Source organism: Pogona vitticeps, chromosome 3, assembly GCF_051106095.1.
Source record: "Pogona vitticeps strain Pit_001003342236 chromosome 3, PviZW2.1, whole genome shotgun sequence".
NCBI lineage: Eukaryota > Metazoa > Chordata > Lepidosauria > Squamata > Agamidae > Pogona > Pogona vitticeps.
Genome location: NC_135785.1, coordinates 151,984,838 through 152,011,665, shown reverse-complemented (window position 1 = coordinate 152,011,665; position 26,828 = coordinate 151,984,838). Strand labels below are relative to the sequence as shown.

General features: G+C 40.2%; 1 long non-coding RNA gene across 1 annotated transcript; it reads right to left on the bottom strand.

Moving 5' to 3' along the window:
• On the bottom strand, nucleotides 1-26,590 carry LOC140705454 (uncharacterized). Its single transcript, XR_012084840.2, has 2 exons — nucleotides 22,417-26,590; nucleotides 1-1,697 (listed from the first exon to the last, which is right to left on the bottom strand). It is a non-coding gene; the product is annotated as an uncharacterized LOC140705454 (long non-coding RNA).
• Nucleotides 26,591-26,828: the final 238 nt, after the last annotated feature.

Below are 26,828 nucleotides of genomic sequence, written 5' to 3'. Positions count from 1 at the left end.
GGGATTATTTCTGTTTTTTGGCTGGAATGGATTAATCGTGTTCCCATGCATTCCTATGGGAATGCATGCTTCAATTTATGACCATTTTGAGTTACGTCCATCTTCTGGAATGGATTATGGTTATAAATCAAGGCACCACTGTACTAGTAAATTCGGTGGCAATATCTCTCATATAGACAACATGGGGCCACTAATAAACAAGAAAGAGAAATTTATATAGCTGGGGGAGCTTTGAGCTTTGTAAAAGTTTGGTTAAAAAATAAATTTAGAAAAATGTCCCTAAGGATTGATTTAACATGTGGTGAATTGACTCAAAGAAGAAGAAGAAGAAGATGATGATGATCATGATGATGATTGCAAAACCTTTACAGGGCTGTTAATGACAGTACCTTTTGGATATCATTAATTCATAGAGTTAGCATAAATTGGGAGTAACGACAATTTATACAGCCACCAAAAAGAGGCAAAACTTCCTCCTTCAGCTCCAATATTGTTCAGTAGCCCCTGACTGGGTATGGATTGGAAAAGAAAAATGAAAAATGAAAAAACAGATTATGGGGCCTTTGGAATGAAATGTCTTGCTTGGAGCAACAACTAGATGGTACAGAAATACCTGTGTTAGGAGAACTGTAACATTTCCTTCATAACCGATTAACTTGATTCCATTCCATGCTACTGTCCCCTGTATTTTCTGGTTTAAGTTAAAAAAACTGATGCAGTCTCTTTCAAGACTGATATATGTATGCTTTGTTGTCAGTTTAAGCACACATTATTCTGCCCCCCCCCCGGTTAATCTGAAAGACACATTTCTTGTAGTCATTTTGTTTACTTCGCGTCTCCCAAACAACAGATAGCTAGAGAACTTGTTGGAAAACAACCCTGGCAATTGCTTCGTGTCTGGGTGAGGTGAACTGATGAAAAAAGGAACCAAGTTCTGAGATTTTTCCCTGCTTGGTGTCTCATTGGTAATAGCTAAATGGAAGAAGTGGTGAGTGACAATGGGAAACAATACCTTAGCAAGGTTTCTCAGACAGCTGTTTGAACTGAGCCTGCCTCTGACTGGATCCTTAGGCATAAGGCATTGCTGGAGGAGTAGATATGGTATGGACAATTTTTCCCATAATATCTTGCCCCAGCAACCTCATTGAAGCCATTTTTCAAATGGCTGCATTAGGGAGGCATCTCTGGCTCTGACTGTTGAATCAGACAAGAGTGAGTGGATGAGGTGACTGCATCACCAGGGTTAATGAGAGTGCCTTGTATACAACAGTGCCGGTTTGAGAATCCTACTGGGGAAAAAAACCTCAGAGATTTAGATTTGGATAATTTAGTATATAACTCTTCTAGATGTCAGAAGAAATCACACTGTCCTCCACTGTCCCATCATTCTCAATTAGTCAGGAATCTTTATTTTAAATACAGACAAAAGAAAATTAAGAATACAGTGTAGCAAAATTATTGCCGTTAAAATTGTGTGCCATCAAGCAGGTTCTGAATAGAGCTTTTAAGATGTGTGAGACTTTGAAGAAGCTGCTAACTGCTGTCATCCCTGAGTGAGTTTCCATGGCCAAGCAGGAATTTTATTGCAGAGTTCCATTAATATAGTCATTTCCAAGGACCTAGGACATTCAAAGGTGTTTCCTTAGAATATGGGCTGTTCCAGACTGCCATTCTGTCCAGCACTTCATAGTGGATCTCTGCAAAATAAGTAGTGAGAAGAAAAAGGGAGAGACATGTCTCTGGTATACTATGGTTAGGTTCATTGGGCAATGAGGGTATAATGTATAAAGAAGATGCTCACTGATTATTCAGTTTGAGTGATTATGTAGGCAAATCACAGTAAGGGAGAAATGCATCTGTATAAGTGGCATATGGTCATTTGGCAGCCAGAAGCAGTTCCTACCAACTCTGCTTATAATGAATGTCATTCGTTTATACCTTAAAACACAGTGATGTAACACTTTTCTTATAGCACTTTTGAGGTAACAGTAGATGATTGCTCAATAAAAATAAAGATTTCTTAGTTTTACACAATGGTGTTTTGCTTAGTTCAAGGCACCAGGCTACCTTGAGAGACTAAGAATGTTCAGCTTTGTGCATAATGTACAATTTTGTTACCACTAAAATTGAAAGAGTTGGCCTGAAGGTTAGGCAGGGAAACAAGGATTCTTATGAGGCTTTGACTTCTTATGTGATTTCTTCTTCCTTCCATGCTAGGTTGGGGCATTGGAATCTTTAATAATGCATATTTTCTTGTTACTCAAACAACTGGATTTAGAGATGTGCCTCAAACTAGATGGTATAAGAATTCAGGTTTCATGTTCTTATGCCGTGGGACTGCAAAATCTGGAAAAGAAAATCATCATGAGCATATTGCTATTCAGTCCCTGACATTCTTTCAGCTTTTGACTGAAAGAAAATTTAATAATCTCTTTGAAACCTTCCTCAAATCAGGCTGTTTTGCTCTTTGCAGATGTTTTATTCTCCCCCTATTTTCGCTCCTTCTCCCCCCATACATTAACTCATCCTTATGCAAGTTTCATTATCAACCAGAGTGGAGAGCTTTAATAATTCCATGGGTGGATAAAATCTGACTTTGGATATGACTCAGCTGATTTTGAGCACAGAATGTTTGTCCTAAGCCTTTATTTTTCTAAAATTGGATTAAATCCTTGATAGCAGTTCCCTGAGACATGTTATCTGTCAGAAAGAGAACCTCGGCTATAAAAGACAGAATTGCTTTTATTACAGATTACTTGTGTAATCTGCTGCCATTCTACTCAGGCTGGATCCATGCTGCTATGAATATGTCCCCTACTCTAGGGCTTCTAATAGATTTAAGTCATCAGCTGTTCCCTGATATGTTCTACAGATGGAAATATGCAAACAATTTGTTTGGCATGAAGAGTGCACACAAAATCTGTGCACAAATGCTTGGGAGTAAGCTCCTTCAAACTTAATCAGATTTAGTTCAAACATCAGTAGAGCTGGAACAGATCTCATGGGGGTATTGTGTCCAATCTTTTCTCACAGGAAGACATCTACAGCTAAAGCATCACTGACAGGTGCCCATCTAACATCTGTCTAAGGAAAATCAATGAAGGAGAGTCCACCACCCTCCATGGCAGTCCATTGCATTTTTGAACAGCTCTGTCTATTGAGACTTTTTCTTACTGAGGTTCTGAGGAATATTCATGTTCTGAGTTATGTCCATATTTCTGAGTAATATGCATAGAACTGAATTGCAAATCCACTGGGAAAATGCATACTGGATCTCTCTGACTGCTTTCAGAAGTCATAGTGGGGTGGATGTTTGGGCTCTGTGTTTCGTTTCATTTCGTTTCGTCGTTTAGTCGTGTCCAACTCTTCGTGACCCCATGGACCAGAGCACGCCAGGCCCTCCTATCTTCCACTGCCTCCCGGAGTTGTGTCAAATTCATGTTGGTTACTACGCAGACACTCTCCAGCCATCTCATCCTCGGTCGTCCCCTTCTCCTCTTGCCGGCGCACTTTCCTAACATCAAGGCCTTTTCCAGGGAGTCTTCTCTTCTCATGAGATGGCCAAAGTACTGGAGCCTCAGCTTCAGGATCTGTCCTTCCAGTGAGCACTCCAGGTTGATTTCCTTTAGAACTGATAGGTTTGTTCTCCTTGCAGTCCAGGGGATTCTCAAGAGCCTCCTCCAGCACCACAATTCAAAGGCATCAATTCTTCGGCGGTCTGCTTTCTTTATGGTCCAGCTCTCACTTCCATACATCACTACAGGAAAAACCATAGCTTTGACTATTCGGACTTTTGTTGGCAATGTGATGTCTCTGCTTTTTTAGATGCTGTCAAGATTTGTCATGGCTTTCCTCCCAAGAAGCAAGCGTCTTTTAATTTCGTGGCTGCTGTCTCCATCTGCAGTGATCATGGAGCCCAGGAAAATAAAATCTGTCACTGCCTCCATGTCACTCCCCCTTCTATTTCCCAGGAGGTGATGGGACCAGTGGCCATTATCTTAGTTTTTTTGTTGTTGGGTTTCAGACCATTTTTTGCACTCTCCTCTTTCACTCTCATTACAAGGTTCTTTAATTCCTCCTCACTTTCTGCCATCAGAGTGGTATCATCTGCAAATCTGAGGTTGTTGATATTTCTTCCAGCAATCTTAATTCCGGCTTGGGATTCCTCCAGTCCAGCCTTCCGCATGATGTATTCTGCATACAAGTTAAATAAACTGGGGGACAATATACAGCCTTGTCATACTCCTTTCCCAATTTTGAACCAATCAGTTGTTCCATGTCCAGTTCTAACTGTTGCTTCCTGTCCCACATATAGGTTTCTCAGGAGGTAGATAAGGTGGTCAGGCACTCCCATTTCTTTAAGAACTTGCCATAGTTTGCTGTGGTCCACACAGTCAAAGGTTTTGCATAGTCAATGAAGCTGAAGTAGATATCTTTCTGGAACTCTCTGGCTTTCTCCATAATCCAGCACAACTTAGCAATTTGGTCTCTAGTTCCTCTGCCCCTTCAGAATCCAGCTTGTACATCTGGGAGTTCTCGGTCCACATACTGCTGAAGCCTACCTTGGAGGATTTTGAGCATAACCTTGCTAGCGTGTGAAATGAGGGCAATTGTGCGGTAGTTGGAGCATTCTTTGGCACTGCCTTTCTTTGGGATTGGGACGTAGACTGATCTTTTCCAATCCTCTGGCCACTGCTGAGTTTTCCAAACTTGCTGGCATGTTGAATGTAGCACCATAACAGCATCATCTTTGAAGATTTTAAATAGTTCAACTGGAATGCCATCACCTCCACTGGCCTTGTTGTTAGCCAGGCTTTCTAAGGCCCACTTGACTTCACTCTCCAGGATGTCTGGCTCAAGGTCAGCAACTACATTGTCTGGGTTGTCCGGGATATCCAAATCTTTCTGATATAATTCCTCTGTGTATTCTTGCCACCTCTTTTTGACGTCTTCTGCTTCTGTTAGGTCCCTCCTATTTTTGTCAATTATCATGTTCATCTTTGCGCAAAATGTTCCTCTAATATCTCCAATTTTCCTGAACAGATCTCTGGTTTTTCCTTTTCTGTTATTTTCCTCTATTTCTTTGCATTGTTCATTTAAGAAGGCCCTCTTGTCTCTCCTTGCTATTCTTTGGAAGTCTGCATTCACTTTTCTGTTACTTTTCCTATCTCCCTTGCATTTAGCTTCCCTTCTCCTCTCTGCTATTTCTAAGGCCTCATTGGACAGCCACTTTGCTTTCTTGCATTTCCTTTTCTTTGGGATGGTTTTCGTTGCTGCCTCCTGGACAATGTTACGAGCCTCTATCCAAAGTTCTTCAGACACTCTGTCCACCAAATCTAGTTCCTTAAATCTGTTCTTTACTTCCACTGTGTATTCATAAGGGACTTGGTTTAGATTATACCTGAGTGGCCCAGTGGTTTTTCCTACTCTCTTCAGTCTAACCTTGAATTTTGCTATGAGAAGCTGATGATCAGAGCCGCAGTCAGCTCCAGGTCTTGTTTTTGCTGACTGTATAGAGCTTCTCCATCTGCAGAGAATATAATCAATCTGATTTCGATATTGCCCATCTTGGCTCTGCAGGACCCCTAAAAAGTTATCATCATTTGTAAAGATGTGATTGTAGTTTAGAAGCTGGATAGCTCAATAAATTAGGTTTCTGGTTGTGGAGCCAGTGGATGGGAGTTCAATTCCCCTATGTCTATCCCAGAAGATTCAACTCACATAGTCTTGGGATGCCCCCAGAAATAGGGAATGGTAAATCACTTCCCAATGCTCTTTACTTAGCAAACCCTGAAAAGGGTTGGCATAGAACTGACTTCACAAGAATACATATACAGAATCCCTCAAGATAAACTTCAGTAAATATATAAAATATATGATCTGGGAATAAAATTCTATTGTTTGTTCATACTGAAGTCTAATAAATAGATGAAAAGTACAAATACAGTAAGGGTGGGGTAGTAAATTGGCCTCAATCAAAACCTCGTTTGATAATGTTAAAATAAGACTAACCAAGATTAAAAACTGACCCCACTACTGTCCATTAATTCTCCGCTGTATTTAAAGATGATGTTTCACTTAGGTATTCTTGGGTGGCGGGCCTCTATACATGCAGATGTTGTATGACAAATCCTGAAGTTCATAGAACAAGTGGCTGGTTACTCTCCCATTCTTCCTTTTAATGGATTAAGCCACAATGTAAAGATTCAAATATTTGGAGATCAGTTCACCTGATTATGGAGGTGGAGTTTCCTTCACTTTCTGAAATTTGCTTTGTGGATTTGGTAACACCTGCAAATGTTCATTAGGTAAGAGATCTATGCTAAGCTGTGGGAGAGTGAAGGCAGAATGTGCCCAAGTGACCCGTAGAAGCAGGCACTCTGTTTTGTCAATTGGATCTATAATTAGAGATGTACAATTTCCAAAAAATTCCATGTTTTCCAGAAAAAAGGGGGAAATGTGTGTGTGTTTTCAGAAAAAAAATTAAATTTTCAGAAATTTTACACCTCTAGAGAGAACTTAAATAAATAAATTCCCAGAAGTCTTTCATTAAGGTCTTCATTTTACTGTATGAATGTACAGTGGTGCCTTGCTTGACGATGTTAATTCATTCCAGTGAAATTGCTGTAGAGCGAAAACATCATCAAACAAAATGAAAAAAAACATTGAAACACATTGAAAACCATTCAGTGTGTTCCAATGGGCTGAATACCTGCTCGTCCAGCGAAGATCCTCCATACGGCAGCCATTTTCGATCCCTGTAAAGCGAGGAATCTGTCCTAGAAAACAGCGGGGGGCCATTTTCTTCAGCTGGTGGCCATTTTGAAACCCGACTATCAGTTGTTTGCTGATCGTCGTAAAGCAAAAATCGGTTCCCGAGGAAGGGAACCAATCATCACCAAGCAAAATTCCCCCATTTAAACCATTGTTTAGCAATCGCAAAAGCGATCGCAAAAACATCAACGTAATGCGGATTCGTCGTAGAGCAGGGTAATCGTCCAGTGGGGCATGACTGTAATAAACATATTATTTATATAATTGTAAAATATCATATTCCACACTTCTTCTTTCAATTTTTACAGAAAAAAGCCCAAAAAAACAGCTTTGGAAAAAAACAAAAAACACTGCTTTTTTTCAATTTTTCTGGGGTTTTTTCCTAGGCCTTCCCATCTCTATCTAGAATTGCTTATTCATAAATGCAAATAAGTTATCATCTCTCCATTTTGGCACCTTGGTTATAGAATATTGGAAACCCAACTGGCACAAAGGCTGACTTCATTTTGGTGCTACTGTGACTCATTTCCAAAGCATTTGTGTCTGAGGATTGGAGGGAAACTGGGAATTGTAGTTATACTAAGATGGAGTCTGTCAGGTTCTGTGTAAGATGAATTTTAAAGAGATGTTTTTCAGGAGCTTGTTGTGCAGAGTTGTTTGTCAAAGTCACAAGGTTGGATAGTCCAGGAAAAGAAGACAAAACAAAAGACCAAGATAAGACACTTGGAGCCTGGAGCATGAGAACTTTGGGCAGTGATCAGAGTGATCTGAATTACACCCACTTGGATTTAATTGGGTGTCAGCCTGAAAGTGTAATGAAGACAGAGGCCCTAAAGAGTTGTAAAATGAGAAGGTTTGTGTATGTGAAGAGAGGTCCATGAATACGGTGGAATGTGAGATGCAGAGATTTGTTTTTCTTTTCAAGAACTTGGGGGGGGAATAGCCCAGCTTCTAGATGCCAACATGTAGGACACAGAGCAAAGATGATTACCTAGCTGTTTTAATTTTAATTAGAAATTGTAAGTTTATTTAAATATTGTAATAGTCTGGAGATACTCAATACATGCTTCAAAGCTGCAACTGTATGCTAATGATTCTATTTTCTTAATAAAAGAAATATAATTATTCAACGAGGATCTAGTCTCTTGATACAGCAAGACTATCTAAATCTAGTGTGGATAAAAGAAGGTCAATGATTGTTACTATACATTAAAAGGTCCTACTGTCCTACTTGGTAAGGCTGGTGTGCATTCTAAGGAAACACAAAGCCTATGTTTTATTGCTTTGGAAGCAATCAAATGTTACTTTTAAGGTTCAAGCTTGTCTATGGGGCTTACTATGCACTTCTGAGGCTTGGAGGACATACCTCAGGAAATAAAGGTGGTAGTTTTGTGCCCACAGGGACTCCCTGACTGCAATCTTTGTCTCTTTAGGGCAGTGATGGTGAACCTATGGCACACTTGCCACATCTGGCACATGAAGCCCTTTCTTCTGGCACGCAGGTGAGTGGCTCACCCACCCTTGTGGAAACAAACCATTTGAGGTGCCTCCAGCTGGGATTCCCCCATTCTCTTCCTGTTCTGGGTCTTTTAACTTCCTGTTCGTCCCCATGATTCCCCCTGAAACTGCCACTTCTTGTTCCAGTTCTGGTCTTCCGGGCGGCGCAACAGCCACTAGTTTCTTCTTCACCCCCTCATTTTGGGCACTTGAGCCGAAAAAGGTTTGCCACCACTGCTTTAGGGAGACAGGATCGTTACAAGGATTGTGGCATGATAGATTGTGGAGTTTGGTAGTATATGGCTATGAATAGTTTTAAGTTGCTTTAAATGGTTTAAAATCATTGCTAGCTGGTTTAATTGGTTTTAAATTACTTTCCTGTCTTACCCCTGCCATCAGATCTTGTGATATATGTTGGTATATCAACATTAAGAAAACAAACACAAGTAATAAATGAATATGTGTGACCTAGACCAAAAATAACAGAGGAAAGTGTCTGTCACCTTGAACATTGCAACCACAATGCTTTCGCTGGCACCATTTCTCACGTGTAATTGTGAGTCATCAAATGGCATACATGCATTTATGTGTGTGAACCATATACAGTGTTTATGAAAAGAACACGTACTCACTGACAGTCTTAGCATAGCACTGATCTCATTTGTTTCACAGATCAGTGCACATAATGACAATTTTTCTAGTCACTGAGGATGTACAATTAATTGTGGATTGGTCAAGTGCCAATCATCCCAAGTGGAGAAAAGAGTTTGTGGTTTTTTCCCCATTCTCTCTCTCCTTTCTTTCTCTCCTGCAGTACATTTGGACATGCTGACTGCAAGGAATAACAGATTTGTTTTAGTTTTCTGATATGATGTTTCATATTCAACCAGAATTATTGTCAGAAGCTATAACAATATTCTGGATGCACCAACATTCCTGACTTCTGGATGAGAATCCCTAAACATCTGCTGACCCAGGAGAGCACTGTGTGAGAGACAGTGACTGCTGCCACCTCCTGACGGCTGCACACTCTCCCCATGGGACACTGGCCTGTGGAACTTCTCTGGGCTTTGACCTTCCAGCAGTACTAGGGCCTTGCTGTAAGTCAGCTGTCCCCATCTTACAGTCTCTGGTGGTATTTTAAGACTCTTTGCCCAAGGTCCAGGAAACTGTTCAAATCAATAGGAGAAAATTAGAGTACAGGACCAGAGAGTATCCTCAGCCCTAACAGAAGATAAAGAAGAAAAGTTGTTCATGAGAAATAAGCAATGTGAGTCTTTTTCAAAATCCATTTTACAAGAATTTCAGTCCAACGGGGACAGCCTTATTAATCAGTGTGTTATCCAGATGGACGTGGTGGTACTGCGGGCTAAACCGCAGAAGCCTCTGTGCTGCAGGGTCAGAAGACCAGCAGTCATAAAATCGAATCCATGCGATGGAGTGAGCTCCTATCGCTTTGTCCCAGGTCCTTGCCAAGCTCCAGTTCGAAAGCATACAATTGTGAGTAGATAAATAGGTACCATCTCGGTGGGAAAGTAAGATGGTGTTCCCTAGTCATGCTGGCCACGTGACAATGGAAACTGTCTGTGGACAAGCACTGGCTCTACGGCTTGAAAACAGGATGAGTACCAGCCCCTAGAGTCGGACACGACTGGACTAAGAATGTCAAGGGGAATCTTTACCTTTACCTATCCAGATTCAGTAGGTTTAGAAAAATGTACATAATAGAAAAAATAATGTAGGTACAGTGGTATCTGATCAAATGAACTCTTCCAGTGACATGATACAGTGGTGCCTTGCATTACGACATTAATTTGTTCCAGTGAAATCACTGTAGAACGAAAACATCATAAAGCGAAAATAAAAAAGCCATTGAAATGCATTAAAACTGGTTAATGCCAGAGGTGGGATTCAGCAGGTTCGCACCTATTCTATAGAACCGATTCCTAAATGTACTATTGGTTCTTAGAACCGTTTGCTGGCCTGAGATGAATGAAGGAGGAGGGGCCAGGTGACCAGCGATGAGCGGGGGGGGGAAGAGGGCACAATTAGCTGCCTCCCTTCCCGTGCCACACTGAGCAGTCTGAGGTGGGGTGGGGGTGAGAGAGATAAAGCCCTGGAAAGAGCAGAGGCATCACTGGGGGAAAGGGGGGGAGGATGACTCCTTGAGGGGGGGTGATTGACAAGGCATGAGGGCAGGACACAGAGGGAAAAGTTTTGGAGTGAGACTGCTTCAGTCAAACACCCAACTGTCCTCGTTTTACTATGATTTTTTTCAAGTTAAAGGTACCACATAAGACTGTTGCTCTGCCTAGAAACAGGTTTTTTTAAATCTCAGAGACTATCCAATGCATGAACCGGTGATGGTCTCACTGATCCACGCAAGCAAGGTATGCAATAGAAAAGTCACTTACACCAGAAAGAGATCAAACCTCCAAGCCTCATTTAGAATAACAAAGAACTTTTCCTCCTGCCCCAAAACTGACCATTTCGGGAGACAAATGGCACACAAATAGCCCACTCTGTTAGAAGGAGGAAGACAGCTATCAGTATTTTAACACTACTAAGATTTAATATTCTTGAAGGCCATATATCCAGGTCCAAGAAAGGAAAACACATAAACATATCAATAGATAAGGGGAATAGAAACTCTTCTCTCGGAAGTGGCCACCTAGGTGAGTGGGGGAGGTGGAGCCTGCCAGGGCTCTGAGGGAAGCCATAATCACCACCAGTGCCTCCACCAACACCAACACCCCTCAAAGCGACTGGCGAGGAGAAGCGGTGGGTGCGGGGTGGAGGGGAAAGATGGAGGAGGAGGAGACCTCAGAGGAGTCAGTAACTGAAGGACCGATTGAGGTGGTGGGGTTGAGGTGGAGTGGCGATAGATTGAATTATTATTATTATTATTATTATTATTATTATTATTATTATTATTATTATTATTATTATTATTATTATTATTATTATTATTATTATTATTATTATTATTATTATTATTATTATTATTATTATTATTATTTTATTTATATCCTGCCTATCTGGTCGTGTCAGAAAAGAGACCATACCGGAGGAGGAGCTTCGTCTTGGTGAAGCTAGCAGCTCTCGGGAATAGCTCCCGGGGAAAGCTAGAACCACTTCGGTCTGGGACCCTTCCAGAAATGGGGGGGGCAAGGAAGAGTCAGGAGAGACCCTTCTGCAGCAGCTGGTGAGCCACAGAAGTTAGAAGATTGGGCAGCAACTCGATTTGTCTTTCTTCTGGAAATTCACATCAGCACAGACGAAGACGGGCGCCATTTTTGGCAACTAGCCAAAGACAGCTCCGTTCGCCGAGAATAAGAAAACAGAAGCACAGCGAAAGTATGCATCAAAGTAAGTGGAAGCCCTTGTTCTATGAAAAACCTCATTAAATAAAGAACAAGTGATTGTGTGCAAATTTATGACCAAATGAGATAAGGAGCGGCATTCCTAGCATTCCAGCTTTACCCAAGCTGAAGGTTGGGTTATTTCGAAAGGAACAGCCAGGCAGAAATAGCTCGTGTCTCCATTAAAGGAGGAAAAATAACTCTTGAAGAATCAACTGACGGGCCTTGAAAAAATAAACTCTGTTGCAAACTGTTCACTTTGGACCCCTTTTCCTCTGTGGTCATATATTTTTAGACTGTGTGGGACTCTGCTTTCCGTGAATAATATATTGCCGGGACTCTGCTGGATCTCCCTTTTCGGGGGAGGAGAAGGAAGTCTTTGGAAGTAAAAGGAAGAAACGGACTGTGAGCTGTGAACTGGGGGCTATGTGGTTTGAACTGAACTGGGATCTTCACAAATGACATTCTAATAATAGAGTCTTGCCGGGTGAAGGTTAAAACAAACTTGGAGAAGAGAAAAGAAGGGGGAAAAAAAGAAGCAACCGGTCTGAAGATATTAGCGACTACAAAGACACTTGAGAGATTTATGTTTTAGATTCCATCTCTTACTTGAATGTACCTGCTATCTTATTGCTAATATGGTATAGTTGTAAGGTGAAATATTAGAAATATTGGATGTGTACTGGGGTAAAGGGGAGAGGGAATTTTAAGTGAAAATAGTGGAAACAAAATGGAACCTCCCCCTGAGAAAAATACAGATCGGTGGCTAGACTGGAAAACTTCTTTTCAGATGTCACTGTTGCAAAAATTTATGCAGGTAAATTATTATATTGACCAGATGGAAGACGTGATTGGAGGCTCTAGGGGAGGGAAGGTAGCAGAGGTTAAATTACACCAAAAAGAGATCTCAGAACCGGCTGTATTGATGAAGATATCAGATAATATACAAGGGATGGAGGACCACCCAGTAAGAGATGTAGCGATTGAGGTTGAAAAGCAAACTTTGAATGATATTGTTTCCCCTTTTAAAATATGGAAGAAAAAAGAGTCGCAGAAACAAAACAAGCACAGGGAGGAAAGGGGAGGGGAGAGCAGGATTTATATTATTTTGGGTCTGTTGAGTGCATTCTCAAGAAAAAAGGAGGGTGAAAGAGGGGATATATTTCACAATTGGCCTTGGTGTTCTGATGCTGTGGGAATAACATAGATTTAAGCTGTATTACATGTATAAGTTGAAAGCTAAAGAGGTTAATACATAGACAAAATAGTCAAAAGAAGAAGAAGAAAAAGAAGAAGAAAGATGAACCTTTATTGGAACATGAATAGATTAGATGTTTATATACTTGATATGTAAGATTGAATGATTATGCATTTGATGTTTTCTTATTCTCAAAATCCTTTTTCCATCCCCCCCCACTGCCCTTTGCCTTTTGTATTCCTTCCCCGTTACCCAATAGTTTTGAAAATAAAATTAAAAAATTAAAAAAAAAAAAAAGAAAAGAGACCATACCTTCCAAGCCAGAAGGAAGCGGGGGTGGGGGAGAATAACTCCACAACAGGTGCGCAAAGGTGGCCTCCAGGTAACAACAAGCAGGGCTATCAGTCATTTCAGGAGCAGGAAAGGGGAGGGAAGCATTTTTTGCTGGTGAGCTATAGGGCGAAATAGGAGGTAAAGGGAAGGAGAGATGTGTCAGTTCTCTGTCAAACTTGGTCATAAGCACCCACTGTGTGGTGTGTGTTTGTTTGTGTGTGTGTGTTTGGCACATGCCCATGGTGACAGTAACAGCAGCGGTATGCCCAAACAGATACACTGTTTGGGCATACCGCTGGGAGACCACTGTGGAAAAAACCCTCATCGGATCCCACTGTCCTGGGCATTTATTTATTTATTTATTTATTTATTTATTTATTTATTTATTTATTTATTTATTTATTTATTTATTTATTTATTTATTTATTTATTTATCATTATGACATAGAACCTGTTGTTAATTTATTTGAATCCCACCACTGGTTAATGCATTCCAGTTGGCTAAGAACTCACCGTCCAGTGAAGATCCTCCATAGGGGCGGCCATTTTCGGGTGCCTGTGCAGCAAAAAATGGCTCCTAAACACAGCAGGGAGCCATTTTGAGCACCCGGCGGCCATTTTGAAAACCCAACGATCAGCTGTTTTGATCATCAGGAAGCGAAAATCGGTTCCCAAAATAGGGAACCAATCATCATGCAGCAAAATTCCCCCATTCAAAACGCTGTTTTGTGATCGCTTTGCAACCGCAAAAATTTTGTCATAATGCGGATTCGTCATTAAACGGAGCGCCCATCTTACGAGGCACCGCTGTACAGTGGTGCCTCACACAACGATGTTAATTGGTTCCAAAAAAATCAACGTTGTGTGAAACATCGTTCCGTGAAACACCATTTCCTATAGGAATGCATTGAAAACCGGTTAATCCGTTCCAATTGGAACGGATTGCCGTCTTTAAGTGAAAAAACCCATAGGAAACATCGTTGAGTGAAACAATGTTTCCTCCATTGGAATGTATTGAAGCGGACTCAATACATTTCAATGGCTTTGCAAAGTCCTTTTTCGCTCCTGTATAAGTGCCTTACAATGTTTGGAACAGGTTTTAAATGCTTGCAATCATTGGCCCACCTCCTGAACCCTACGCAAACTTAATTTGGTGTTGTTCTGAGTCGTCTTTAATTTTTGGTGATTTTTTGAATTTTCTCTCACTGGAATGCATTGGACGGAAATGAGCGAAAACGGAAGAGCTTCAAAAGCACTGAAGTCCTTTCCGATGTCCATTTTCGCTCATTTTTAAGTGTCTTAGAATGTTTGGAACATGTTTTAAATGCTTGCAATCGTTAGCCCACCTCCTGAACCCTATGCAAACTTGATTTGGTGTTGTTCTGAGTCTTCGTTAATTTTTGGTGATTTTTTGTTTTCCCTATTTAAATGCATTGAACAGTCCAGTCAATTGATTTAAATGGGGAAAATAAAAAAATCACCAAAAATTAATGAAGACTCAGAACAAACCCAAATTAAGTTTGCACATGTTTCACAAGGTGCACTATGGAATCCAAACATTTAAAACAGGTTTCAAACATTTTAAGACACTTTTAAATGAGCAAAAATGGACATCGTTAAGTGAAATTCCCCCATAGAGAACATCGTTAAACGACGGGGGAAATTCCTCAAAAAAACCCATTGCTGTGTGAATTCATCGTTGTATGAAGCAATCGTTGTGCGAGGCACCACTGTACTTGCTTTCTAGGAGCATAAATAATCCACATTTTCTTCATCTTTCATGCAAGAGCATAATCACAATAGTGGCAAACAACCACTATTTAGTATTTGACCTAGTTTTTAGGGTATTTTTCTTTGTTGCCTCATTTCTTTTCTACAGTGAGCTACAAAAGATATGAACTGAAAAAATATAATTTAAAAATATGAAAATTTAATTTGATTTAGAAAATTAAACTCTGTCAGATAGCTCTCAGGACACTCCTGTCAGCCAGGTCAAAGCTTTGATGTGGGAGCCTATGACATGACAGAAGGGGCGAAACCAGGCAAAAAAAAGGAGAAAGAAAGACAGTTTAGGCAGTTAGGACCATGGTTGTGTTAGAGAGAAAAGTAACAGAGAGATAGAGAAAGAGATTAAAAAGATAGAAATAGGATAATCCTTGGAAGGTTTATGTGGTTAATATTGGTAAGAGTTAAAAGTGCTAAGAAATAAATAAATAGTTGAATATAGAAATAACTTGATTAAGGTGAATCTACATAAGCAAACCTAAATATAATCAAAGCAACGTTTATTGAATGAATAATAAAAGACGATCCATAAACATTGTTATATTGGACAAAACCAATCTAATAGACATATTTGGTACAGAAAGGAACATATCCTCTGGTGGCAGCAAAAAAAGGGTGAAAAGTACATGTCATGCCCAGAAGGGAACCTGGGTGTGTAGAAAAACAAACAGGGGAACTGGGTGTGTCTGACAGAAATGAAACACAAATCCAAACTAATTGACAACATTTTAGTGGGATAATCCTGATAATCCAGATAGTAAACTGTCCCAGGGACAATAGTTTAGATGTACCGTATTTTTTGCACTATAAGACAAACTTTTTTCCCCCACAAAACAGGGGGGTGGAAAGTCTGTGCATCTTATGGAGCGAAGAAAACAGATTATATTTTCCTGTTTTCTTCTCCTAAAAAATTGGTGCGTCTTATAGAAAGGTGCGTCTTATGGAGCAAAAAATACGGTATTTGCTCAAACCTGCATCCAGATTTCCACAAGGTATGATGTCATTGGATGAATGAAATTCATTAGTTATAGGCTACCAAATGAGAGGTGGAAAAAACTGCCAAATTTGTCATTAATTTGGTGGTGGCAAAAAGAAGTCCCCCCCCCAATTAAAACAAAGAGTAAACACTAGATTCAACTGGTTTCCAGCATGCGATGGTAGGGATACTGGCTGATCTGGTTAGTGCTCCTGTTGAAGCTCATGTTGCTGACAGATATGCCACAGCAACCCAGACAGCTGACATGATCACACCTTTCCACTGCTGAGTCCGCTGTGCCCCATGGTAATCTTAAGAACCACAGGTGATGAATCAAAATAGGACAAGGCTAGTGAATGTTTGGAGGTGGAACTTAAACCAAGAGCCACAAAAATTGTGACTGATGCTTACTCATCAGCAGTGAAAGCTGTTCAAAGATCTTTTTATGCTGTCCAGATAAGTGAGGCAAAAAACTATCAGATGGAATTATCCTAATTGTTTATGATTTATCCAGGGCTCGTCAAGGTGATGGCCTCCCAGCAGTCTCACCTGTAACTACCTATTACACCACAGAGTTGTCACCTCAAATAGCACTGTCCACAGTTCCATTTAGGTGTGAAATATCCATCTACACAAGGGGACAAATAGCCATGCACTGAATTGTACCAAAAAACAAACAAACAAAAACAGAAGCTCTGGCACTGTGCCATAAAAGAGTGGGACAGGTTTTAAAGGGACTGGATGGATCGATCTAAGTAGAAACATCTAGGGACTCCATAACTTGGTTCAAACCAAGTCACACCAGAAGTCATCCAAATAGCTATCTATATACCCATTTGGATGGCCCCTTAGCTGTACCCCTGGACGCTTCCCGAAAATTGAGTTTGAGAACCAGGCATACTGGTTTGTCTTTAAACAAAAATGTTGATGGCAGCAAATTTTGTGCTGTAACATTGGGATAGGGAATATAAGCCTCCCATGGCCCCACAGGAAAATGTCCCCTAATCCTTGCCATTACTGTAACTTGAGTGTTCTTTATTTGTGGTCATCTTAGAAGTGGGTAGGAAAGCAGGAAAAAGAAAGGAAAATGTTTTTCTGGAAGGCAACAAATACATGGTTGATAGTATGTGTTAGTATGATTGATTACAATTTATGCAAGCCTGGAAAAGAGATAAATAAATAACAGAGGGGCTGAGAAGAACAAATGAAGGATTAAAGGTAAAATACTATGCAAAATTTCTGGGATTAACTCCTATTGAACTCAACAGATTTACATCTGAGTACACACAGAGAGGATTGTGTACTACATCAAATGCAGTTGAGTCCTTAGAAGCCAGATTCAGTTAAGGTTAACTGTTCAATATTTGTATATTTGTAGTCTGAAACGAAGGGAATTATTAAAGGAAATGAATTGATTCAAATGTCAAATCGTGCATTTCTTTCTTGGTCAACTGAGAAAAGCACTAGAAGAAATTTTGCAATGGAATTGTTGTGTGAGACCTTTAAAAATGTTCCTCTTAAGCGTCTTCAGCTTATGTATGCTACTGACATGGGACTCAGAAAGGATGTTTTTCCCTTAGGTCCTTATTAGCTTACTTTACAAGTTGCAAAATTTAGAATTTGACATGAAATCCAATTAAATTTTTGGATTATTTATTTATCTCATTTCACCTTTCTCCAAGTTGCCATACAAAATGCTAGCCAGGAGCAAACATTATTATATTTATTGTATAAACATATAATATTATTAAAAGGCCATTGAATTTAAAACAATTTGAAAACTGCTGCCTTTAAGCTCCAGAAACTTTCCTCTGTCTTTCTCCTTGCCTGGATCTTTATCTGATTTGGATAACTAGTGTGAGATAGCCTGGAAAGGAGCAGCTGAGGTGGTTTTCCTTTTCTTTCTTTATACAGTAGTTTGCATAAACCATAAAGAAGCTACCAGTTAATTTTGTTCTCTCTATGGAACACAACCACCAGAAAATAAACCCACAATTGGCTTCACTAACAAGACCTTCCTCCAGAAGAACTGCATGTATTGCAGTTTAGGGACCTCGTTTCACTCTTTTTGTACTTGATTGCATATAAATAAATGGCTGGTGGAACAGTTCTGCTGGTGAAGGAATTGGTGGGCAATAAGAGAGGAACAGTGTGATGAGGAAAAGTGTCAATTTCTCTTGCCTTCCTGTACAAAGGACCATGTTATGTTTGGATGTGCATGGATATGCCAATTTATGTGCCTACTGCATGTGATATGGAATTGATTGATAATAACCTTGAAGCTGGTTATGCAATCCAGTTAAGCTATTTTGGGGTCAAAGTTCAGTAATCACATGCACAATGCCTCTAAATTCAGCAAAACGTAACTCCTGTGGATTTACTACTCCAAGTGAGTCTATTATGTAAGCTGATATCCATCCTGATCCTATGCATAATACATTTATATAACTCTGATGAATCTGATATTTCTATGTAATGAATATTGCCGGAGTCTTCCCTTCGTCATCTAAGGAAGCGGTCCCCAACCTTTTTAGCCCCGCAGACCAGCTGGGGAAAGCGGGGCATGCCTCTGCGCTCATGCACATACGCGAAAGAGCATGCACACTCTTGCACAGGTGTGCACACACTTGTGCATATGCGCAAAGAGCAGTGCAGCACTCTCTCATGCGCAAAGGGTGGTGCAGTGCTCATGTGGACACGTACGTGCAGGTGCAAATGGGCTATGGGGGAGTGTGTGTGGGGGCATAAGTTATGGATCCTTGCCCTGTAATATCTACTAACCTGAGAGGCAAATGTGGTTCACTGTATTTGAATAAGTTGTCCCACTGTTTCCTGGGAGCCACCCCAGTGCTCCATGGGAAAGTATAGTTCATTAGGAGGCTCCCCTATGAAGCCTAATATGTAGCGAGACTACCCTTCCCATGGAACATTGGGATGATTCCAGAGAAGCAATGGGACTGAAAGGGTGTTTCGTCTTTTTTATTTTTTATTTTTTGCAGCTGAAGCACATAGAATGTAACAGACAATGGAAGTAGAAAGATATCTCTTTTGTCTTCTGGTTTCTCCTCTTCCAGTCCCAGATGTCTGCCTGAGGGATTCTAGAAGTTTTAGATGTCCTAGATTTCCAAAATTCCCACCCCTAGTAGATTTCATTTGGTTCCACTACCTGCTTCCACTCATTTGCTTCCATTACATGGCAACATAAGTACTGTACATTTTAGGATTGTTACTGGGTAGCCCAATCCCATGCCTGTTTGCAAAGAGATACACATTCCATTGTGTACAGCATGACTTATTTCTGAACAGATATGTTTAAAGATTGTGCTATAAGAATAATTAAGTATGTCTGTGACTCTTTGAACGGGTGATAACAGTGATTTTGATCAGCTTATGTTGGTTTTCACCTGTGGATAAGTCAGGTAAAAGTCACAGCTGCTATGGAGTCCAACAGCTGCATAAATAAGTTATAAATAGTGAGCCAAAGCTTTTTACCTTGAATGGGCTGTACACTGGTTAAGATAAAGCGTTTAGTTCTTTATTGTTTACATAAATGATTATAATTACTTAATTTAAAGACTGTTTTTACATCAATTCATTCTTAGGTCAAATACGTCCAGGCAGTTTAGGTTAGTTTGGTTTTTCAAACAATATTGTGTTAGTTGTATCCGATACAGTGGTGCCTCAGCTTACGACCACAATCCGTTCCAGAAGAAGGTAGTAAGTCAAAATGGTTGTAAGTTTCCCATTGAAACCCAATTAATCAATTCCGGCTGTTTTTTAGTTGTATCTAGAGGCACTGGTTGCAAGTCAAAGCATTCACTCCTATAGGAACAAATGCAAAAGCGGTTAATCTGTCCTCTACCACTAGGGGGAGAATTTTTCTTCTTTTAACCTAAGATGACTTAGGTTTTAAAAAGGGGCAGGACAAGAGGGAGGGAGGGAACAATAAGCAAAAGAGGAAAGAAATAACGTCATCATTGGGGCACACAGACCAGACAAAGGTTTGTGCTGTTAAGCACAAAAAGAGAGAAGACACAGAGAGAGAAGATGGGGGGGGGGGAGTTTGGAACCAAACACATTTTAAACCAAGCACCTTTTAAACCAAACCAAGCACATTTTAAACAAAAGTCTAAACTCCATTTTACACCATGCCAACCACCACAGACCCTCACAGAAAATGTTCTGATTTTAAAACACAAAGACTTTGGAAATGGGTTGGGGGGGAGCCAAAAAAACAACAAACCCACCAAGACCCATCAGAGATAAGAAAAAACAATCCAAAAAGCAACCAAAGGCCCCAAGACCCATCGGAAATGGGGGGGAGCAAAAAACCCCAAACTCCCAAGACTCATCACAGCACAGAAATATAACCCCCAGCCAAAAACTACACTGCAAAAATACCCAGAACAGTTTTTAAAAAGCAGAAAACAGCACTTTACCTTACTAAACAGCTCAAAGCCTCCCTGCAAACACACACATGTTCACTCCGAAGCAGAAGCCAGGCAGTCCCCAGCCTCCTTCTATCACACTCACTCTAACCTTTGGGGCGAAAGAGCTACAAAGAAACAGTCTCTTTTGCCATCTACAGTTAGCAATTTTAATTTCCCACCTTTTTTCCCTGCCTTTTTCTGTTCATAAGTGGAAGCTCCAGTTGCAAGTAGAAGCAAAATCTTGCAACTGGAGCTGGTCGTAAGTCAAATTAGTCGTAAGTAGGGATGGTCGTAAGTTGAGACACCACTGTATGTGCCAAAACTACTAAAATTTTTATAGCATAGTGAACTGAAACAAAGCAAGCAAATTGAATATATTGGATTAGGTTCCTTTGTTAAAGATGCAAACAGGCTTGTACTGTACTCTACAGTCCATCATGCTCAATGGAAAAATAGAAATTGCTCAGGCATATAGAAGGCAAATTAGACCACAAATCTAAAGTAGCGTTTTGGTTGCTTCAGAATGATGATAGCTTCATCATTCTGGGATTCTGTTAGTGGAGCTGCTTCATACAACTTGGGTAATGTCATGAGCTGTGGCTATACCATATACCAAACCTGTTGGGGGGAATTAAAAATTTCTTATCCCCCCTTCTGAGGTTTGGACCCCATTCTTCCCAGGAAAGCCTTTGTGGAACAGGATAAGGAATGATTTAAAGCCTGAAGGTTGCTGTAGCAATCCCTCCAGTGGGACCAGTGTCATAACAGGCCCCATCTTGTGGGCTGGGGAAAGTGTTGGACATTATAGGCCAATTTTAGGCCAGCCTGTGGCCTGATGTAAGGCTTTCAGACTAGTCAGATCTACTGAAAGATTATAGTGACCTATGGCCTCATTGCACAGGTTGGCTGTGAGCTATGGGACCTACTTTCTAAGTGGAAGGTGGCCAAGCCCCCCCACACCCCAAATTAATTAGCATGGAGAGTTTTTTCATCTTGTGTAAGGTTGGAAACTAGGAGACCAGGAAGGTCCATAAAAGGTTATCAGGCTACAAGGCTGAAGTGAATGTCACCAAAAAATAGGTGATGGAAAATCAAAGGCAAGCAGTTTGCACGTACTCTGCCTCCAGGTCATTTTGCTGGCTGTGATTTTCTCTTCCTTGGATGAGGAAATTTCCCCAGAATTCCGGCATGGTTGGAAGCTTTGGAAAAGGGCAAGAAAGCCCCAGTGCTTTGGCCCCCAATACTGGTTAAGAGATAACAGCATGAGTCCAAGTGCAAATGAGGGGCAAAAATATTGCTGCCAGCTGACAATATTATGTCCCATTGATCTGGTCTAGAAAGGGAGAGTAGCAAAAGGTGAGTGCTCCAACACTGGAGGCATTCAAGAGAAAATTGAACAACCATCTGTCAGATCTGCTTTGACTTGGATTCCTGCATGAGCAGGGGCTTGGGCTCAATGGCCTTCTAGGCCCCTTCAAACTCAATTATTCTATGATTCTACGAGAAGCAATGCTTCTGCATAGGTGATGGGAGAATATGTTGATGCATATTCATACCTTGATGAATTGAAAATTCAGATAATTTATTTGATTTTTTTTACCTCTGAAATAATTATGAAACAGATGAGGGTGGGGAGAATTTTCCACACCTATTCCCTGCCCTGTGACTAACAAAATAGCTAGAACACTTATGATATGAAGGGTGAAAGGAACAGCATTCAGTGGTTCTGGATTAGACATATCCACCAGCTATGTGTTTCTTTCTGTTCAGAACAAACACCCAATGAATTGGAGCTGTAGAGCTTTACCCAGTGCAAAAACAGAGCTTGCAAAGTCATCAGGATATCTTCTTACAGACTATAAATAGCAAAAGAAAATCAAAGATAAATAATATGAAATGATTCTATTTCACCTAGCTATGCATTGTACTCAAATATGCATGTAACGTGAGGAATTAAATCAAAAAGAAATTTATAGATGTTATATCTTTGCCAAAAGAGAGGGGCAAATATGCCACGATTATCTGAAATTAACTATCTCCCAGGTTGCTTTGTTTGTTTACCTTCAGGAAATCCATACAAAAACAGCATAATTCTTTCCCACCTGTGAAAATATCAAAAGGGACATGTTTCAAAATCCTGTTATAATTGAGGGCAAGTGCATCTGTATTATCTGCAAAATCTCTGAAAATCATTATTCTGTTTTGTGTGTGTCAGCAAATCCTGCTGAATGGAATCATGCATATCCTGTGGCTGCTGAGATCAAATGGCGACTTAAGCAATCACCACTTGAAATATTTTATATATTTTACGTTATGACAGCAGCATGGAGCCCAGAGAAATACTCCTGCCATTGCTCCGTTACAGGTGGTGATCACGTCATTATATTCACTCTTCTCTAAAGTTACTTTTCAAGTTCTCCTCCTTCCAATCATGGTAGGGTAACTTTGGGAAGCCCATAAGAAATTAGTTCATGCTCTCTTCTCATTCCAGTTTTTAAAGGATCCTGACCCTCTTCTTCCATGGCCTAATGCTATGAGAATTTGATCCTATGTAGTGCTCAAGTTTAGAAAATCAGTTTCATGAAAAGAAAACTAGTAGGTCCAATCTATTCCACTATCTCACACCCATAGATCAGCCCCTACCCTTACCATTTTCTTTATTCAAAGCTACAGCAGTATGCAATGAATTCTATTCTAAATAAATAGAAATAGAATTCTTTTGTCCATTCCATTCAATTCCCCAATGACCCAGAAATAGCTCAGTTTATTCCAGGCTGAAACTGGACACATTTGTGCTCCTGAAGACACAGGAAACATACCACTTTTATATGCCTCCTCTCTGCATGCTTATGGCTCAGAGCCTCCTTTTGGTTAATTCTGCATCTCCACTCCTTTATGCAGCTTGGTAGTGGCTGAAGGAGTAGCAGTAGTGAGATCATATTTAAAGCCACTCTCTTTCCTTTTGGCATCTACTAAAATGCTACTATAACATTATTTCAGGAGCCCTGGAAACTATGATTTTCACAGGACACATCTTTTACGATGTCAGATCAACTCAGCTAACATGAGAGCATTGGTAGTACCCTGAGCCCACCACATGATTTAAGGATGAACAACACCCCTCATGGATGTTTATTTTATGGCAACCAGCAGCTCCACATTGGGGCGATTGCCATTGCTATTGTGCCATATGAGATTTTGACAGCATGCAAAGGTTCTCCAAATTTGTCAGATTTCTGCAGTTGCATGAAAAGTCCACATGGGACTTTCAAAAATGATGATATCTAAATTAGCACTGTTGGGTTACAAACCTTGTGGAATCGGTGACAGTTACTTAAATGGGGCTCATGGTTTACCTGAATGCATTGTTGTTGTTACATGCAGTCATGTTGCCTCAGACTTATAATAGTTGTAGTTTTAGAAGAGGTAGCTTGTGTTAGTCTGTTCCAAGCGTATTAGGCATAATCCAAAGCAACAAAACAAAAAAGACAAAACATGTGGCACTTTAAAAACTAGCTATTATACTTTAATGTAAACTTTCGAGGAGACGTCTACTTCACCAGATATAAAGAAATAGAATGAGAATGAATGAAATGTAGATGAAATATCAGTTTCACATTCTAAATGTTCATTGGTTACATGCCGTAATCAGACCTATGTTTCTTTTATGGCCCTGTTGTAAAAGACAGAAAACACACACCAGGTCTGAGCAGAGATGAGAGGTGGGGGAGAGAAGCAAAAGAAGATAGAGTGGGTGGGTCTGAAGATTCAGCTAACTCAAGTGTGGAAAGAAATGAGAGCAGTTAGCAGAGGAATCGCAAGTGTTAATGTAGGGAATATAGACATTTTTACCTTAGAACCTTGTGATGAGAGATGAGCTTGTTAGTTGTGAAGATAATAATAACAGTGGATAACAGTTGAAGTGTTACATTTGGTAATGACATAAGAAACCTAGGCTTATATCCAATGCATTTCTACGGATGTCCAACATGCATATAATTTTTATTTTAGCTGTTTCACTCTGTATTCTCGATCTGTAATGATTTTGTTCTAAAATAGTGACTTTAAAATCTTCCACAGAGTGACCTGGTAGATTGAAATGGCTAGAGACAGGTTTCTGATTTCAGATTCATGACCGTTGATTCATTTCCTTCAAGATTGTCCTGTTCATCCTATGTAGAGTGCAGAGAGGCATTAATGGTAAAAGATGGCACAGATCACATTCACTGAAGAACAAGTGCATGTCTGGACATAGCACAACATATATTTTCTTTTTTTTAAAGATAAAGCTAAGGCTGATGATTTATCCTGAATTATAATTACTAGTCATGATCATGATGATGATGATGATGGTGATGATGGTGATGATGTGATGAAAGCTAAGGTCCAAGGAATTGGTGCTAACAGCAAATGTCAACTCTGCCAAGAAAAAGGTGAAACTGTGTCACATCTCATCTGTGAATGTCCAAAGATTGCACAGAGTACAACGTTAGACATGACAGAGTGGCAAAATTAGTGCATTGGTCATTATGCAAAAAATAAAAATTGCCAGTCTCCAAAAACCCATGGAGACATCAGGTAGAGAAGGTTTCAGAATATGATATCAAAATCTTGTGGAATTTCCAGATCCAAACTGATGGGCACCTTGAACATAACACACCAGACACAATAGTAATAGAACAAAGAAAGGTATGGATCATTGACATTGCAATTCCAAGGGATATCAGAGTTGAAAATAAATAGCTGGAAATACAAACAAAGCATAGCAACCTGGCAATTGAAACATCTCACTTGTGGATGAACCAGACTTCAGTGGTTCTTGTAGTCATTGGGGTTTGGGGAAAAATATCAAGAAATTCTACATAGTATTATAAGCAGTTGCAGATCTCAGAAACAACATAGAGCTACATACAGAAAATGGTAATATTAGGAACAGCATGCATACATACTCTGCTGATATTTAACAAATACTTAGGTTTTTACTTAAAACTGGTATTTATTATATAATACAAGTCAATGTTTTTACAATCTTGATTGACTCTGTTTTAGAAGAAGAAGAAGAAGAAGCAGAATCAGCAGCAGTAGTAGTAACTTTATTTATAGGACATCTTTCTCTCAATAGGGGAACCCAAGGCAGCAAACTTAAGTCCAAATTACACAGTGCAAAGATAAATCCAAATTAATTATGGTTTATCCTCATACAATGGTCAAGTAACCAAAATAGAATTTGCAAATATTTAATCTATTTTATTAATTATTTGAGCCCTTCCATTCTTTATTTGCTATCCTAGCCATTCAGCTTCTTTGTGCATAAGTAAAATGTAAGACTATGAAACTATGTCCAATGGGTGGATCTACTCTAAATTCTGTGTATGGATGGCAAAGATAGCTAGGTCAACTTCACCGCAATAATTTCCATTGCTGCTCAAAAGATCTCTTGAGACCATAGCAAGACCAATAGAGATGAGACACCATCTCATCTCAAAATAGCCACAAGATGCCACTGGGAAATAAGTGCTGCCAAATGGATGTCCTGTGCCTCTCAGAGAATCATAAAGCTAATTGCCCTCCAAATCCTGGAATAAAGACGCGAGACAGTATTATGGATTAAATACAGGCCACACTTTATTAAATCAACATCAAAATTTGTATTTTCCAACCTTGAGAAAGTAGGGGGCCTGCTGTAGTGCAGAAACAGGGGAATGGCAGGGGCATCCAAATACCCCTCTGAACATGATATGGGTGAGTCCTGGCCCCAGGCTCCAGTGGTCTTAAAGACAGCAGGAATCCGGCCGGCCGCTAATAAACACCCCCAGACCTCAAGACATCTTTAATTGATGGCTGTTGGTCTGGAGGTGGCCCAGCGCATCTTCCTGCCACCGGCCCTGTAATTGCACGATCCGAAGAGCTGGTACGTCTGATGTGCTGCTGGCTTACCTGAGATTATAATCAGGACACAGCAAAAATACCTGTTTTTTCCACACTACCCACCATTGTGGCCATCGTACCTTTTGTAACTTGTCGCAGACCATCGGCCCAAGCACTTGATTTCCTCTGGGCTGTAACCCAGGGTTTCTGTAGTGTATGCCGCTCCGCTTCTAACCGAATGTGTGCCAAATTCCCTGCCCATACTACCAACTATCTAGGGTTAAGTCTGTCAATTTCCAAAACTGATCTTTAGTCAAAGGTGACTCATCAGCATGTTGGAAATATTACTTGCTTCCTGTCCTCAACCTCCAAGTATACCCTTGAGGTTCTGCCTGGGCGTATGCACACCATACTGCTTTGCACCAACTGCTTCCCTTTGCCTGCTCTATCGGCCTTGGATCGACTAATTACAAATCCAACTCTTACATTCAAGCCTTTAATGTTCTACCATTGAATAACTAACTTAGCTATGACTGCTTCACCCCAAGCTACAGTTCACCCATTCTGAGGGCATTCTATCAAGATACACCATAAATTACTGGAGG